The sequence below is a fragment of the Paroedura picta genome, chromosome 2, assembly GCF_049243985.1.
Source record: "Paroedura picta isolate Pp20150507F chromosome 2, Ppicta_v3.0, whole genome shotgun sequence".
NCBI classification, from domain to species: Eukaryota; Metazoa; Chordata; class Lepidosauria; order Squamata; family Gekkonidae; genus Paroedura; species Paroedura picta.
In genome coordinates, this window is record NC_135370.1 from 84,876,468 (window position 1) to 84,893,466 (window position 16,999).

The 16,999-nt window shown below is 42.8% G+C and overlaps 1 protein-coding gene across 2 annotated transcripts in view; it reads left to right on the top strand.

Moving 5' to 3' along the window:
• The window catches only part of PNPLA2 (patatin like domain 2, triacylglycerol lipase), a 57,657-nt gene that overhangs the window by 18,420 nt on the left and 22,238 nt on the right, over nucleotides 1-16,999 (top strand). The gene's annotated exons all lie outside the window — the stretch shown is intronic.

The following is a 16,999-nucleotide window of genomic DNA, read 5'->3' on the forward strand; positions in this document are numbered from 1 at the left end:
ACATGATTAAGACCCTTGATATCTGATAGCTCCCTAAAAGATGTAATTTGTGTCATTCCATATGAGAAACATGGCAGACAATCATGCTTGAAAGCATGTTGGGCTTACTCCAGGGTGTATCATGCATGACAGGAAACCCTGTGAAAAATCTGCCCCAAAAGATGGATTTTTTAATTTTCTGCATGTGGCACTGTTTTCATTGTAGAAAACCTGCCGTAGTTGGTACTACACGGTACTCCCTCCTCATAGCGGTGACAGCATCTTTTCAGTGCGATATTTAAGACTAGATTTACAACAACATTTCTTATACGACATTACCGAGGATGCCCTTTCTTCATGCATGAACATTAGCACATTTTTGGTCTCCTCCCCTGTGCCCTTGTGACAGCCTCTTTTTTGCTCACAGCCCCTTGTCCACCAATGAGAGCTCAAGGCACCTGCTGCTGATCCTCTGCTGAAGAAGGCAGGCTGCCTTCGCTAGAGCTGCGTAGAATCGCATGGACTACAAAACTGGCTTCTCTGTCGAACTGTAGCACAGAAGTAATGATGTGCAGTGGCAGTTTACCTTTGAGCAGTGACCATGGCGGGGGGGGGGGCTGTTACCATGCTGGCAAAGCACTGGCTCCCAGTCTTTTTCTGGACGATGCAAAGTGCTGTCCTTTAAAGACCTATATGGCTTGGGCCTAGCATATAGCCTAATCCCTTATGAAACCTACCCAGCTACTATGTCCAGTTGTCAAAGCTCTGCTTTATATCCCCCTGCCTGCTGATACTAGATGTATAGCAGCTCAAGAGAAGGTCTTCTCAGTCATGGCACCAAAACTCTGGATCTCTCTCCATAGGGATATTAGTCCATAACATTCTGTTGCCATCTTCGGCCAGTGGGTGAAGATTTTTTTTTTTGCTTCATTTGGCATTGTCTCATTGATCCATTCTTCCTGTCCTATGTTTTAATTGTTTTTTGTGGGTATTTTAATGTCTTTTAGCTTTCGTTTTAATTGTTTAAATGAGGCATATGTTTTTGTTGGGTTTAATTCTTTTAAAATATGATTTTATTATATATGTTTTTAATCTTTTAGCACCCTTAGTGGCCCTTGTGAGGACAGAAAGGTAGGGTATAAATCTTATAAATAAGTATTGATGATCCAACAGTGAGGGGAAAGAGGCTTGTTAATTCCAGAATCACAGAATCATAGAGTTGGAAGGGGCCATACAGGCCATCTAGTCGAACCCCCTGCTCAACGCAGGATCAGCCCAAAGCATCCAAGAAAAGTGTGTATCCAACCTTTGCTTGAAGACTGCCAGTGAGGGGGAGCTCACCACCTCCTTAGGCAGCCTATTCCACTGGTGAACTACTCTGACTGTGAAAATTTTTTTTCCTGATATCTAGCCTATATCATTGTACTTGTAGTTTAAACCCATTACTGTGTGTCCTCTCCTCTGCAGCCAACAGAAACAGCATCCTGCCCTCCTACAAGTGACAACCTTTCAAATACTTAAAGAGGGCTATCATGTCCCCTCTCAACCTCCTTTTCTCCAGGCTGAACATTCCCAAGTCCCTCAACCTATCTTCATAGGGCTTGGCCCCAGATCATTTTCGTCACTCTTCTCTGTACCCTTTCAATTTTATCTACGTCCTTCTTGAAGTGAGGTCTCCAGAACTGCACACAGTACTCCAGGTGTGGTCTGACCAGTGCCGTATATCAGTGGTCCCCAACCTGTGGGCCGCGGCCCGGTGGCGGGCAGCGAAGGCCATGGCACCGGGCCACGGCTCCCTCTCCCCACCCCCCCCCGCAGTAAAAAACTTCCCCGGCCGCAAGCTTGCGGCCCGGGAAGCTTCTTACTGTGGCAGGGCGGCGAGAAGGAATCGGGGCCGGGCCGCGGCCGATGTGCGGGCGCGGCTCGCGGGCGCGGTCTGATGTGTGTTCGTGGCCTGCACGGGCGCGGTCCGCACCCCAATGCCCTGCCGGTCCCCAACCTCAGAAAGGTTGGGGACCACTGCCGTATATAATGTCAATCTTGTGATTTTGCTGTGATGCCCCTGTTGACACAGCCCAAAATGGCATTTGCCTTTTTTACCACTGCATCCCCTCCCCCCTCCCTAAGGATAGTTTCAAAGACTTGTTTATACCTTTTGCAAGTTCTTCAGTGGAGTAATCCAATAACTAGTAGAGAACTAATAAGTGAATCGCAGAGGAATCCTGAACAAAAAATAAACAATCTACCCTCAGTTATCCTTTACATTTCTTGGACAATAAAATCAGAGTCCAGTAGCACCTTTAAGAGTAACAAAGATTTATTCAGGGCGTGAGCTTTTGAGTGCAAGCACTCTTCCTCAGACTATGATCTTTTTACATGACAGGGAATATATAGCAAAAATCAATTCTGTTACATCAGTAGACTGTGTCACAACCAAGTATAGCCAATGATAATCCTTTGTCAAAACAGCCAAACAATTCCTTAGAATTCAGTGTACTTTACAAAAACACAGGGAGAAACCAAACTGCCTTTTATTAGTGATCAAAGGTTCTCACCTCCCCATATGTTGCTTGCTCCATCCGTCTTCATACAACTGTGAGACATTCCTCCCAGGGAATTGCTGGTAACTCCCAAGGCCAGGGAGTCAAACTCAACATTCCATTACATTGCCATACCGTACAGTCACATTATCACAACTAAAATAAATAGTGAGGAATATGGATACACAAGTTGAACAAGGTTAGCATGAATAGTGAGATAAAAAACCTTTGTCCCTGTTGAGTCCTGGGTATGTCATAGTATTGAGTTTTGTAATAACTTGCATTTCTGTAATCTCCCTTTTTAGGCTGTTCTTGAACTTCCTTTGCAATACAACAGCTACTCTCAGGTCTGTTATTGAACGTCCTGGAAGGTTAAAGTGCTTCCCCACAAGTTTTTCAGTTTTATAGATTTTGATGTCAGACTTGTGCCCATTGATTCTTTGGCGTAGGGTTTGACCTCTTTGCCCTATGCTGTTTTGTTTGACTGTTCTGACAAAGGATAATCATTGGCTGTATTTGGTTGTGACACAGTCTACTGATGTAACAGAATTGATTTTTGCTATATATTCCCTGTCATGAAAGGAGTTCATAGTGTGACGAAGAGTGCTTGCACTCGAAAGCTCATGCCCTGAATAAATCTTTGTTGGTCTTAAAGGTGCTACTGGACTCTGATTTTATTGTGCTACTTCAGACCAACACGGCTACCCATTTGAATCAGTTCTTGGGCATTGTTGTTTTCAGTATGCTTGGTTTTCTGTGGGTCAGCAGAGTTATGACCTATGCCCAATGTACAGAATGATCACTTTGCTCAAGCAAAAGTGTCTTTCCTCTGTGTTCCCCCCACCCCTACAATCCTTATAACAGCTTAAACATTATTTTGGGTAGATATTATCCTTATTAAAAACAAACAGAAGTGAGGCATATTCTCTGAACATCACCTTCAAGTTTAATAAAATGGCTACTTCCAACATCTATCATTTGCTTTCGTCTGATAAATTAAAAAAAATAAAATAGGGTTTCTTGCTAAGATCACAAGAGGTGTTAATGACTCATGGAGTTACACATTAGATCTTTAAAAAATCTTCTAGAGCAGCACTCTTTCTAATAACTTATGTGCAATGTTATGACATCCCAAGAGAATATACACATTTTATGAGTAGTATATGTAGGGTTGGATATTAAGCATGATTTGACTTGGTTTAGTATTTGGATGTGGGACCACCAGGGTCATCCTAGGTTGCTTCACATAGGCAAGCAGTGGTATACCACCTTGGAATGTCACTTTGGATACTTCATGTAGACTACAAGTCATGAGCTATCTTTTATAACAGATGATGGTTTTAATGGAATTATTTGATTTTTTTTATTTGATTGACTTGTTTGTTCCTTTTTATTGTCCTGTTTTGTGTTTTAATTATGAGCTATCTTGAGTAGATCTGGAAGGTAGCATTTTTGCAAATAAAATGAAGTAGACCTCCATAGCTTTATACTAAGTGTACTGTTATTGAGTTTTTAGGAGAAAGTCTTTCTTTTGAATAATACAATCGGAGTCCAGTAGCACCTTTAAGACCAATAAAGATTTATTCAGGGCGTAAGCTTTTGAGTGCAAGCACTCTTTCCTTTCATGTAAGAAGAAGATCATAGTCTGAGGAAGAGTCCTTGTACTCGAAAGCTCACGCCCTGAATAAATCTTTGTTGGTCTTAAAGGTGCTACTGGACTCTGATTTTATTGTGCTACTTCATACCAACACGGCTACCCATTTGAATCTATCCTGCTGAAATCTAAACATATTGGGAAGACAGTAAGAACTGAAAGAACCAATTGTAACTCTGTTCTGCATACAACACATTGATATGCAAACTGACTAACTGCTGATACTCATATGTCGTTAACAAATTTATTTTTACATCCGCCCTCCAGCACTCTATCCTGATAACATTCCTTTGAGGTTAGCCAGTCAGAGTCACCCAAGGCCACTCTGTTATTCCTCGAGAGCTTCTTGGATTTGAACTTCTATTTCACCCATCTAATATGATACCTACTCCTGCACAGTGATTCTGTAATCCCTTGCACATCCAGAGTTGTTCATACATAATACTAATACTCTCCCATTCAATGTATCTTGCTTATGTGTTAATCCACATTGAGCTGTAGTACACAGACCCAGAATATTGAAGTTTATTCGGGACTAATTTATGCACAAGTACACACACCCTTTATCTTGCAAATTCCTGTAGTCTTCTTGGGTGCTTTCCACATCAGCTCAAGTGGTATAGTGGTTAGGGTGTCAGACTAGGACCAGGTTTGAATCCTCACTCTGCTATGGAAGCTCAATAAAGTGACTTTGGGTGAGTAACACACTCTCAGCCTATCTCAGAAGGTTGTTGTGGGGTTATAATGGAGGAGAGGAGAGTGATGTGGCCCCCCCATGTGTCCCCACTGGAGGCAAAGATGGGTGTAAATAAAGGAGCAAGGTGATTGAACAAGTGGTTAGTGACTAGCTTCTGTGATTCCTGAATGAAGAGATTCAAATCAGGCTTCAGGCTGGTTATGGGACTGAAATGGCTTCGGCCTCACTGGAGGATATCATATGGCTGGAATGGACCAGGAGTGGGTCTAGTCTTGTTACCTCTACAGTGGTTTCCAGTTTGCTTTTGAACTCAATTCAAGGTGCTGATATTAACATTTAAAGTTCTGTGTGACTTGGGACCAACATAAGTTAAGGACCATCTTCTCTCATATAAACTTACCCATAAATTCCAGTCATCTTCAGAGGTTCTGCTTGGTTTCCACTGCCATCTGAAGCTATATGGATGGCAACTGAGGAAAGAGGTTTCTTGGTTTGGCATTGAGACTTTGGAACATCCTTCCCAGGGAGGTTTATCTGACTCCCCCTATTGGCAGGTGAATAATTTTTTGTTTCATCTGGCATTCCCTCACTAATGATTTCTTACCTTCCTTCTGCTGTTGTTCATGTATTTTTACTTGCTCAGGTGTTTTACTTTAAATATTTGCTGCCTTGTGGACCCTGATGCAGTGGAAAGGAAGTATAAAAAGGTCTTAAGTAAGCAAATAAATAGTTGATTATATACCTGAGGATATGTGAGCTGAACCCTTCCCCCACCGCCAGCCAGGCTGCACTCACCATTTTATTTGTGCTAGCAGAGCTGCTGAATTCTGATCCATCATAACTTGGATCCTGTCCCAGGTCGGCAGGGGTCATTATTTCCAATTCAAAAGCACGATCACTGAAGTGCTGTCCTGCACAAAAATTTGAAAATGTGGGCATTACTGAGAAACTGGGGGGGGGGGGGGAAACCTCTTCAGAGCAGCTACAGCAAAGGATGACACATTTTAACTTATGACAGTCACACTCTGCCCTGACCCTGTAAGAATGTTTTCTGGGGTCCCCCTCAACCCTCTGTGGGTTCCACTGATTGCAGAGAGCCAATAACCACACTGAGACCACCAGGTAGTTAAAAGAAGGAAAGGATTTACTTAAAAATCATCCCAGAGCTGCATAAAATCAGAGAATCAATACAGAGACACTGTGTGACAGAAAGCAAAGGAAAACCCTGTCTAATCCCATCCCCCCTACAGCTGGGAGATGGGCGCAAGGATTAGGTTAATTGTAGTTCTCTAGCAGGATGCCTCCCCATGGAAATTGGGATCTGGGAGAATGAGGCTAAGGCTCTGAGGAGCCATTGCCATTTTTATCCAGTGGGGCCTCTTTGAAGTATCGAAATAAAGCATTGGAAAAGATGTGTTGCCCTGACCACTTGGCCCAGTGTTGTCTTGACTTGACCTGCACAGGAGGAGACTAGGCAGTTAGATATTATCACAGATCTTTCTGGGGAAGGCTTGACACCTCCACCATTTGAGTTAGTGTCAGGGAGTGTTTGTATTGGGAACATTAGATGTGAGCTAATTGGTGTGTTTGTGTTGGGGACTTAGAGGAGAGCTAGCCTGTCCATGAGGGAAAGTGGGCTGGGACTGTAGGCTGAAGGGCTTCAGAAAAGTGAAAGTAAGGCACTTGGCTCTTCTATTGGTTAGCTGGTTGTGCAGAATGAATATGCAGAGACCTTAATTGTCCATTTCAGCTAACACAGCAAGGGTTTTTCTGGTTTGACTGGAAAAGTTCAGTGATAAGGGCTCAATCTTGCCAGCTGATCAAAGAAGAAAATACCTTTGTCCTTGCAGTGTTGGGCCCTTAAAAGGACAGGGTGTGGATGGCCAAGCAATAGCACACAGTTTCTCATCCTAGCATCACAGCCGCATATCTGATGACTGATTTTCATCTACAGTAGTCTTCCTGTTAGGAAGCAGTTCTACAGGTGTTTCCTCCAGGTGTTTTGCCCTTAGTGATACGTATTTTTTAAAGTTTGAACACACAGAATAAGTCCTCTGTTAGAAAAGCAGCCTGGTGCTTCTGCTTCGAGGACTCACACGTATTCACTCTCTGTCCTGTGTTAAGTAGAACAAGAGATGATTATTCTGAAGCTGCTGAATTAGGCTAAAAGCCTGAAGCTCTTTGTGATAAACAGAGCTCCAGCCTGTCCCCTTCCCCATTATCTACCAATCCCCTGTGGAGCCTGGTGATGTGGAGAGAAACCCAGAAACAGCCAGCTGGGGCACTCAGAATAGTGGCTGGAGAGGGAAGAGCAAGGGGGCGGGGGGGGGGGGAGCCCTTCAGGGTAGTTTCGTGCCACAGAAGATTTAGCCAGGTTCTTTAAGCAGGGCAAGGATATTGTGCAGTCCTTAGTAGTCACTTCAGGGGAAAGTGGGCTTATTTAGCATGGTCTGACACATGCCCATATATGGATCTGACATACCCTCTTTCTAGGTGATAGGAAAGCTCTTGGGGACAGTGGCACTGGGTTGTGTGGGGTTTCCCCCCCCACTGATAATATTTTAGTGCCCACTCCTGCCACCCCAGACTATCAGTCTTCTCCCTTGGCAGGGGGAGAGTACAGTAGTGCTGGCCAACTTTTCTGACCAATATACAGCATAACAACCATGCAGCCCCCCTTCCCCAAATACTGGAAAGCAGGCAGGAATATAGATCTGACTCAACAATCCTATGAGCCCCCTTTTGCCTCACCAGGAGTGCTACAATCTCCCCCTCCCTGTAGTCGGTACTGTGCTTGGTACCTGTTCCACAGGCTGACCACTTAAGAAGTTCATAAAGTTAGGGAGTAGATTCAGACAATCAAACATCTGAGGTATTTTAGATCTTGCTTCTGTTCTTCTGGACATTTTCCATATCAACTTGGTGCTGTAGCTGCAGTTGATAGCTACCCCTCTGCTAGTTACTGTATTCAGCCTTGCATAACTATTAGCTTTATATGATGAAAGACTGATGAATCAGCCTGGCTACAATTATTATAATTTCATTAAGTCACAAAGCAGAAAGATTCTGTTGCTGCCTGTGCTAAGTTCAGTTTGGCTCCTATACATGTATTTTAATATCACTTAATTGTTTCTGTGCAAGACACGAATGCCTGAACAACACAGAATGATGTTCCAGCCAGAATGGCACATACTGGCATTTAGCAGAGGAAACTCTTTGTTGTACCACAATGTTATCCTCTTATGCTCTTCTGTGGCACTACCAGTGTTGCATCTGTGTGGTTGTATAGGAAGGCTACTCTCACATTCATTATACACATGTAAATAGCAGAGGTATCAATGCATCTGGCAGGGGCTTTGCAGGAGGAGGCAATGAACAAGCTTTCACCCTTTGTTTTGAGCTGACTCAATGAATTGCCTGCTCCAAGGTACCAGTAACTTCTCCACATTATGAGCTGGGTCATAGCTACACAACAATTCAGGGTTCTTAGTTGCACAACATTGGTCAAAGGTTAGATAATACTCTGTAAATTGTGTGAAGTGGTAAGTAAACTGGAATACCATCCTATGCCAAAAGAAAAGAAATAGAATATAGTCTGTGACTAAACAAAGTTTGAGTCCAGTGGTGCCACTTACAACTGACAAAGCTTTATTCAAGGTATAAGCTTTCAGGTACATGCAAACTTATTCAGATACAATGAAACAAAATTTCCTCAACCATTACATATAGGTAGAGTGTGGGTGGTTTGGGTTTAATTGCCAATAAGGGCTAGTTGCATACATAAGAAACTGGGTGATTATAATGGAGATTTTAAAAAATTGAAAAACATGTAGGAGAACATCTCAACCTCCTATGATACTCAGTGGGGGGAACCTCAAAATAGCTTATTGCAAAGAATTTTCAGAAACAGATTAGAATGAGAGGTTGCTGAATTACAAGTTATTACAACACACAAGACAATGGAATCCTCTGGGCTTAACATAAATATCAGCTGCTTATCTTACTATACACGCTACTCCATTCTCATATACCCAGAAACTAAACTTTGTTGGTATTCAAGAGGCCATTGGACTTAAACTTCATTCTTGCATTCTTAACAGATCTGTATTCTAATTTACTGCCTCCACAGCACTTATTTGCCTTAGTTTTATTTCAGCAGTAATCACCCAGTTTCTTATGCATGGAACTAGCCCTTTCTGGCGATTAAACCACCTACCTTCTCTCTTCCTATGTCATGTTTGAGGGAATTTTGATTCATTGTATCTGAAGAAGTGTGCATACACATGAAAGTTTTATGTCAGAATCAGAAGACATCTATTTCAATCAAATATGAAGGAAACTTGGGCTGTGGCTCAGGGCCAGGCTTTCCAAGAACCCTTTTTCACAGAATTATTTGTTGGTGCATTTCCTTATCTTCAGTGTTTACATAGGATCCTTTCGGCTTAGCACAGGAAGGTCCTGCCCCTTCATACTACACCCTAAATCAGGAGGAGCATGAAGCCCCATGGCTAACTCTCCACTCCTCATGCTGTAGGGCCTGGAAGTGTAGAAAGATAATATGTGGAAACTTCCACAAGGGGATAAATCAGAAGTACAAATAGTTCTAATACACAGTGTTTCTCAACATCCTGAAGGAACAGCCCTTTAAAACTATTTAATTAGATGATCATGTGAATGTTTAATGGCTGCAAGGGAGCTTTGTTTTCTCTCGTAATTGATAAGAATGCTTCTGTTTACCAGTCTTTATTGTTTTTCTTCAGTTTGAGAAAGGGTATTTAGGGAGGTGCACATTTAAGAAGAAGAAGAGTTGATTCTTATATGCCTCTTTTCTCTACCTGAAGTAGTCTCAGAGAAGCTTAGTCACCTTCCCTTTCCTCTCCCCACAACAGACACCCTGTGAGGTGGGCGAGGCTGAAAGCACTAATATTACTGCTTGGTCAGAACAGCTTTATCAGTGTTGTGATGAGCTCAAGGTTACCCAGCTGATTGCATGTGGGGGAGGAGCAGGGAATCAAACCCGGCTCGCCAGGTTAGAAGTCCTCACTCCTAACCACTACACCAAGCAGCAAAATTTATCACCCTGGTGGTGTCTCCCCCCTTATTAAAAGACAAAAGCATTCCATACCTTGTAAGCTCTATGAAACCTATGCTGTTATGTATGTCAGATTCTATTACCCCTTTCCCTGGGAATGTAGTGGTGATATAACTAATCTCTGTCCCTCTGTGTGTGTGTTTTTTATTATTAGCCCCTGTAGCACAAAGAACACTAATTTACATAAAGTGTAAGATATCATATGTGAGGATCCACCCATAGTGTCTGACAAGTTTTCATTCATCTGTAAGTTTTCTTTCAGCTGTAAACTCAGACTAGAAAGTGAGGGGCAAGCCTTTGATTCAGTTGCATGTTCACTTTGGCCAGTAGAATCCTCACATTTGTACTATGCAGAGTTAAGATTTGCATGTGTCCTACCCTGCCCTTTGCTCAAAGATGGATCCACTCCAAGAGAGCTACAGGTTCCAAAAATGAACAGCATCTATGAAGATTTTCACATTATCATTCTAAACTGGAAGTTATTAGTTGTTGGGCCGATTTTGAATAAAGCAATACAGGTATGAGGGTTTCATATAGTGAATTTCCTTCTGTTAATGAACCATCTCTGAAGTATTGTGGTCATTTCAGACAGTGCCATTCCCCCCCCCCCATGGAATATTCAAAGTTTTTTTTGTAATACTCTAAGTTGAATCCTGTAGCCCATCTCAGTTGTACCACTATAGCATGGAAGTGCTGTATTGGCTTAGCGCTATAGCTCTCAACTTAGAATGTAAAAAAAAAAGTCCATGGAAGTTCATGCGGCAGGAAAAAGCAAGGAGAAAGCAGCATGGTAGGATGTGCTCTGGACATTTTAAGCAGCAACCACAGCAATTCAGAAGCGCAAGAAATGGATAAAAAAATGAAAGAAGACAGTTTCCGTCAAAAGTAGCTCAACCATCTGTAAACCGCTCCGCGGGAGCAGTAAAAATAAAAAAATAAGGCCTAGATGGGAGGGGAAAGGGGCGGGGCAAGTCTGGGATAAAAACTCGAAGGGGCCACAGTGCGTGGCTCCCGATTGGCCCCTTTGCCCGTCCCAGACGGGTTGGCCCTGCTTGCGGGGGAAAGGGGAGTGGCTGGCAGTCGGCAGAGGCTTTGGCATGGCCAAAGGAGCAGGCCTGCCGCATCAGAGACATGGCAGGCCTCCTCCTTTGCCCACCTTGAAGCTGGGGACTCAGCCGGGATGGGGGCAGGGGGAAAGGCTTCAGGGCGAGCCAGCCTTCTGTTTATTTATGCGGGGCACTATCTAGCCCATAGCTAAGCTCTTTAAAGCCCAATATTATTTCAGCAGCTGACAGGAACCTCAGCACATATTCTCTACCCATCCTGGTAACCACGCTTTACTCGCATTTATTTGGAAACGGATCCTACTGTTGGTTTCTCTGGGTTTTTAAACCGTGGCTGGTAGCTGTGATAAACAGAGGCAGGTCATTGTTGGGGATCCAGAAACGGGATTTACTCACCACAAGCAACGACTAATATCTTGATTCTTGCTAGGTTTGCGGTCCAGCCAGGTAAAAGGTAAAAGCTCATTCTGTTGTGAGAATAACATGAGGAAAAGAGAGCTGCACACATTTTCTGAGTTCAGAGGAAGGGTGGGATATAAATGTGTACTTTCAAATCGGGCCGTTTCCAAATTTCATCTGTATGGCCCAAATGTGTGTGTGTGTGGGGGGAGGTTACATACTTTCCCAGGGCTTGGGGCTCCATACAAAATACTGTCGTAAAATATATATTTAAATACGGATGTCTTAGTGAAACTCCAGAAGACAGAAATTCTAAAGGGTAATAGGTGAAAGGGATTCCTATGTGCGCGCCCTGAAGCCAGGGACTCGGCCGGGAGGGGGGGAAAGCTTCGGGCCGGCCAAAGGAGCAGGCCTCACAGCTCTGAACACCTGCCTTTCTTCCCAAGAGGAACCCGACATGGCTTACAGTAGGGGGGAGGACTGGCAGGAGGGCTGCCCAGGGGGCGGCAGGAGGAAAGGGGCTGCTAGCGCCCATTGTATTTCCAGATAAAATGGGCTTTAAATCTAGTGCTTTACTAGATGCAAGCAGGTTTGCATGAACAGGTAAATGAATTCTGCTAGCAACTGGTTACTAAAACAGGTCTGTCTAAAATAAATGACAGAAAAAAATAATTAGCAACCAGTTACTAAATAGAATACAAAGGCAATTTGAAAATGGCCTGTGTCTGTCTAGCCTTCTGCTTTCATGCAAACCTTATCTGTTGCTGCTATTTCTTTTTTGTTAGTCAAGTAATCAGATATTTTTATAGATTAAATCGAACTCTGTTGGCGAGAAAGTGAGTGTGGTGATTACCTCAGTATGGGTCTTATGGCTTAAGACTTAGGAGGATGTAAAAAATTGAAGAACTTCCATAAAGAAGACCTTCTAAACTTCTGAGAGAGAATGTACGGGGGAAAGGAAGGAAGAGGCTGACAAAAAGTGGCTGAATGTGTGTGATATTCACACAACACCCAAAATATTCTTAAAATAACATTGCAAGCTGACTGAATATTGGAATTCAGAAGGGGAGGGGGATAAAATAATATATCATTCTTTGTTCCTATTGTGTGCTAGCAGAACTTGATAGTGACATATTATGGAAATTATAGTGTTCCTTAATATGAAGTCAGTATATGTGTGTGGTAGGGTCAAGCTAGAGCTGTGGAGACCAGGATTTGCTTGGAGACTATGAACCAGTTGTTCTCCTTCTCAGCCTAATGACCTGACAGAGTTGTTAGGGTAAAATGGAGGAGGGGAGAATCATGTACACTCTTCTAAGCTGCTTGGAGGAAGGATGATGAGGTGAAATGTAATATGATCATATTCCCCCCACCCCCAATGCCTATTGATAGGTCCTCTGTGGCATTCCTGAAGCTCGGCTCTTTGGCTTTTCCTGGCAAGGCCATTCTCTGTGTATACATAGTATCTTGAAAGGTTACAACACAGGCTAATTAATCTTCATTGCTGTCATCTACCTTGGAGCCCATCTGAATGAACCCAGTCCCCTCCTGGCTATACGCTGAATCAGGGCCTCTTTTCTAGGAAGTAAGAAGTTCTCTCAGTCAGTCCTCTCTCCGGGGAGCTTTTGGCACTGCCAGGCCAGCTAGAAATCTTTTACGCAGAATTTTGGTGTTTTACATGTTTGGAAAGAGCTTCTTTCCACAGGACTCAAAGGTTAAACAGTTGAGAGGAGGAGCTTTTCCCTTCTAACTATAACTGTGGGAGAGAATTACCCATCACACCCCCATAACTCAACAGTTAGACCAAAAGTTTACTTTGCTATTATACGCCTATTTGGGGAGGCTGTATCAGTGATGTACTGTCATGCTATTGTTGCATGCCCAAATAATTCCAGTTATATTCTTGTGGCTCTGGGACACCAAACTCCTCTTATCATATGGACTGCAATCAAAAGGAAGGGGATCGAGTTGAAGGATTGCAGGCAGTCTTAGGGTCTAATGTTAATGTCTATAGGTCCTGTGAGGCAACAGCAACTGCACTGCAGTGTCCTATTTCTACTGTAGAAATATGAAGACTGCTATGCTAGCTGAATAAAGAGCTGACAGAATGATGATGTAGGCTATTCTGAGGAGTATTGGGGTTAGTTGATGCCATTGGGAGTCTCTTAATTAGATTTTTATCTGCTGTACATATTTATGAGTAATATTTTCCCCTTTGCAATCAGTGGGAAATGTCATTCAGCCTTGTAGGGAGGGGTGGTTTATAAATCCAATAACAGCAACAACAGCAACAATATACTTCTTAAGTAGCCTGATATGGGTCTCCTTTTTTAAACAAGCACACAACTCTATAATGCTACTATTTCTGGTGCACCACCTTGCTGTGACCATGGCTCTCAGCAGCTACAGTGGGCATGATGAATGAACTGGAATGGGCTTTGGCTGCCCATCTACCACACCTTTACTAACAGCAAGTACCTTTATCTAACCTTCGAAGTGACTATCATGTTGCTTGTGTCACTTTCTCACCTGCATTCCCAATTTTGAAAGCTAAAACTTCTGAGGGTGGAAGACAGGCACACAAGCCCTAACAAGTTACACTGGGTTGTTGGTTTTTTAAAGGTCTGATACTAGTAATCTACCAGCTTCCCTACTCCGCCCAGCTGTTTTCCTTCAGCAAGTCTTTCTGGCTAGATGCCCTAAAGAAAATGGGGGAAATGGGTGTCTGCTTGTTTTTCTACTAGAATAAGCCTCTGGCCCACTCCTGTTTACTGAGCTGGCTGTTCAGTTTTGCTTCCCGTGAGTGTTTGCTTCTGAAGGTGCATGACAACAAACAGTGGAGCTATCACAAGCAGGGAAAGCATAGCTCCTCAAATTCAAGTTCTGTCTCTGAGGAACTGATCTTCTCTTTGTGAGGATTTTGTATTTTAAAAAAATATCCACATTCCCTTAAAGTGGGGCAGCTGTGGCCTAACACACACCAGGCCCAAGAGGGGGTCAGCCCAGTGGCAACATTATGTGGCAGTGAGGATTAGCCCCACTTCCATTTCAGCACCTTCGCAGCCTTTTCCACCCATGCATGATCAGCCCTTGCTGTAAGTGTAGAGTGATAATCTGTATCAGACATTTATCAAGACACTCTTCAGGTATAAGAGGTCATAGAAGCTTATTGATTATAATTGGCATGCCAAGCTCCCACACAGCCAGTGCAGATGCTCAAAAATACTTAGGGAATTTTCTCTTGGCCAACCAACTTTACAAAGCTTCTGTGATGGGGAAGGAATCTATGTATCCTATCTTAATCTCCTTGGATGATGAGATTAAAAAATAATGAAAATAACTTTTCCAGTAACTGATCCTGCATTGAGCAGGGGGTTGGACTAGATGGCCTGTGTGGCCCCTTCCAACTCTATGATTCTATGAATGTTAGGGTTTGTGATACAGTAAAGAAGATGTCAAACTGAATAGGACTATGTTTCAAGAAGGTAAAGGTATCCCCTGTGCAAGCACCGAGTCATGTCTGACCCTTGGGGTGACGCCCTCTAGCGTTTTCATGGCAGACTCAATATGGGGTGGTTTGCCAGTGCCTTCCCCAGTCATTACCGTTTACCCCCCAGCAAGCTGGGTACTCATTTTACCGACCTCGGAAGGATGGAAGGCTGAGTCAACCTTGAGCCGGCTGCTGGGATTGAACTCCCAGCCTTATGGGCAAAGCTTTACCACTCTGCGCCACAAGAGGCTCTTTTCCAAGAAGGATAATAATGTTAAACTAAGAATGTAACTTTGTGTAGTACTTGAAAGCGGTGACTTCTAATCTGGTGAGCTGGGTTTGATTCCCCACTTTTCCACATGCAGCCAGCTGGGTCCTAATAGAATTGTTGTTGCAGAACAATTCTCTTAGAGCTTTCTCAGCCCCACCTATCTCTTAGGGTGTCTGTTGTGGAGGAAGGAGGGGAAGGCAATTGAGACTCCTTCGGGTAGTGAAAAGCAGAGTATAAAAACCAATTCTTCTGTTACTGAGTATTTTATTGTGCAGAATTTTGTATATTGATACTTTAAATATACTTGAAAGCGGTGACCTAATCTGGTGAGCTGGGTTTGATTCCCCACTTTTCCACATGCAGCCAGCTGGGTCCTAATAGAATTGTTGTTGCAGAACAATTCTCTTAGAGCTTTCTCAGCCCCACCTATCTCTTAGGGTGTCTGTTGTGGAGGAAGGAGGGGAAGGCAATTGAGACTCCTTCGGGTAGTGAAAAGCAGAGTATAAAAACCAATTCTTCTGTTACTGAGTATTTTATTGTGCAGAATTTTGTATATTGATACTTTAAATATACGTTTTTAAAACAATTGATAAAATAATAAGCATTAATTTTTAAATATTTTGAACGTGAATCATATTTTGTGATTAGCAGGAGGGAAAGCAGAAGAACAGAAATGACTCTAATTACGAGGAAAAGGACAAAATGTATTGGCCGCATCACAATGCCATAGATCAGTCATTTGGGCTGAGCTTCAGGCTTCCCTAACTGTAGCTTGTGATTCTGGTTTGGTGATACATGATAGTTTGTGGTAACCATAATGTGCCCATTGTGGATCTTATGGCAAACTGCAGTTCCGGAAAACCAGGAAACAAGGGCGGAGATTGGAGTATAGGGAAGCAAAGAATTGAAGAGGGAATTGAAGAGGGAATATGTATGCCTACAACGTAGTCTGGACACTGTGTCTGAACTGGGCCAATGGCATAATTTCCCCCCAGAGGGAGAAATTGAATTCCACTATTTAACTACTAAGTGGTACATGTTGTGAAGGGATACTGTATTTAATAATCATAATAAAGTTTTATTTTTAGCCCGCTCTTCCAGTCGCTCAAGGCAGGTAACAACATTCATAAAAACATAAAGCATTATTAACTAAACGCCCCCAAGTAAAATTCCCAAACAGCGAATTTCATTGCTGGAGAACAGTGAGTGTATTGGAAGGCTTATACATTGTTACTAATTTGTATTTGCTCTTAGTAAAACTGGGTTTGTTAGTTTTGTTCCAAATCAGTACATCTATATTTGATTTATTGAATTTTTACCTTGCCTTTTTGTAGCTCATATAATGAAGCACGATGCAGGCTTAGGAGCAAAATTTTATGTAGGTCTTACTCTAGAGGAACACCTCTTTTAAGGGTGGGTGTTTCAGATGTGTTTTAAATAGATTTCAGGTGTCATCCACTTGCTCACTAAAATGCTCAGCCAGAAGTATATGACACAGAATAGCCATGGATGGTACTACAACTGTTGAAGGGAGACATTTTTCAAATTGAAGGGAGACATTTTACTGTTGATGCTCTGGTATCTGCAATACCAGAGATAAAATACAAAATATACAGTTTGGGAGTGGGGTTACACTTTTTAATAGGTCAAGGACTTGAAGGAAACTAAAATAAAAAGACCACTGGATGCCATTAATCAACGCATGCAACTGTAAGGGTTTTCCTTCTTAGATGAGAAGCCTATGATAAAGTGATTATACTAATGGTTGGGAGTTTTGTATGAGGCTAGAGCTGAAAAGCATGTGAATTTACAA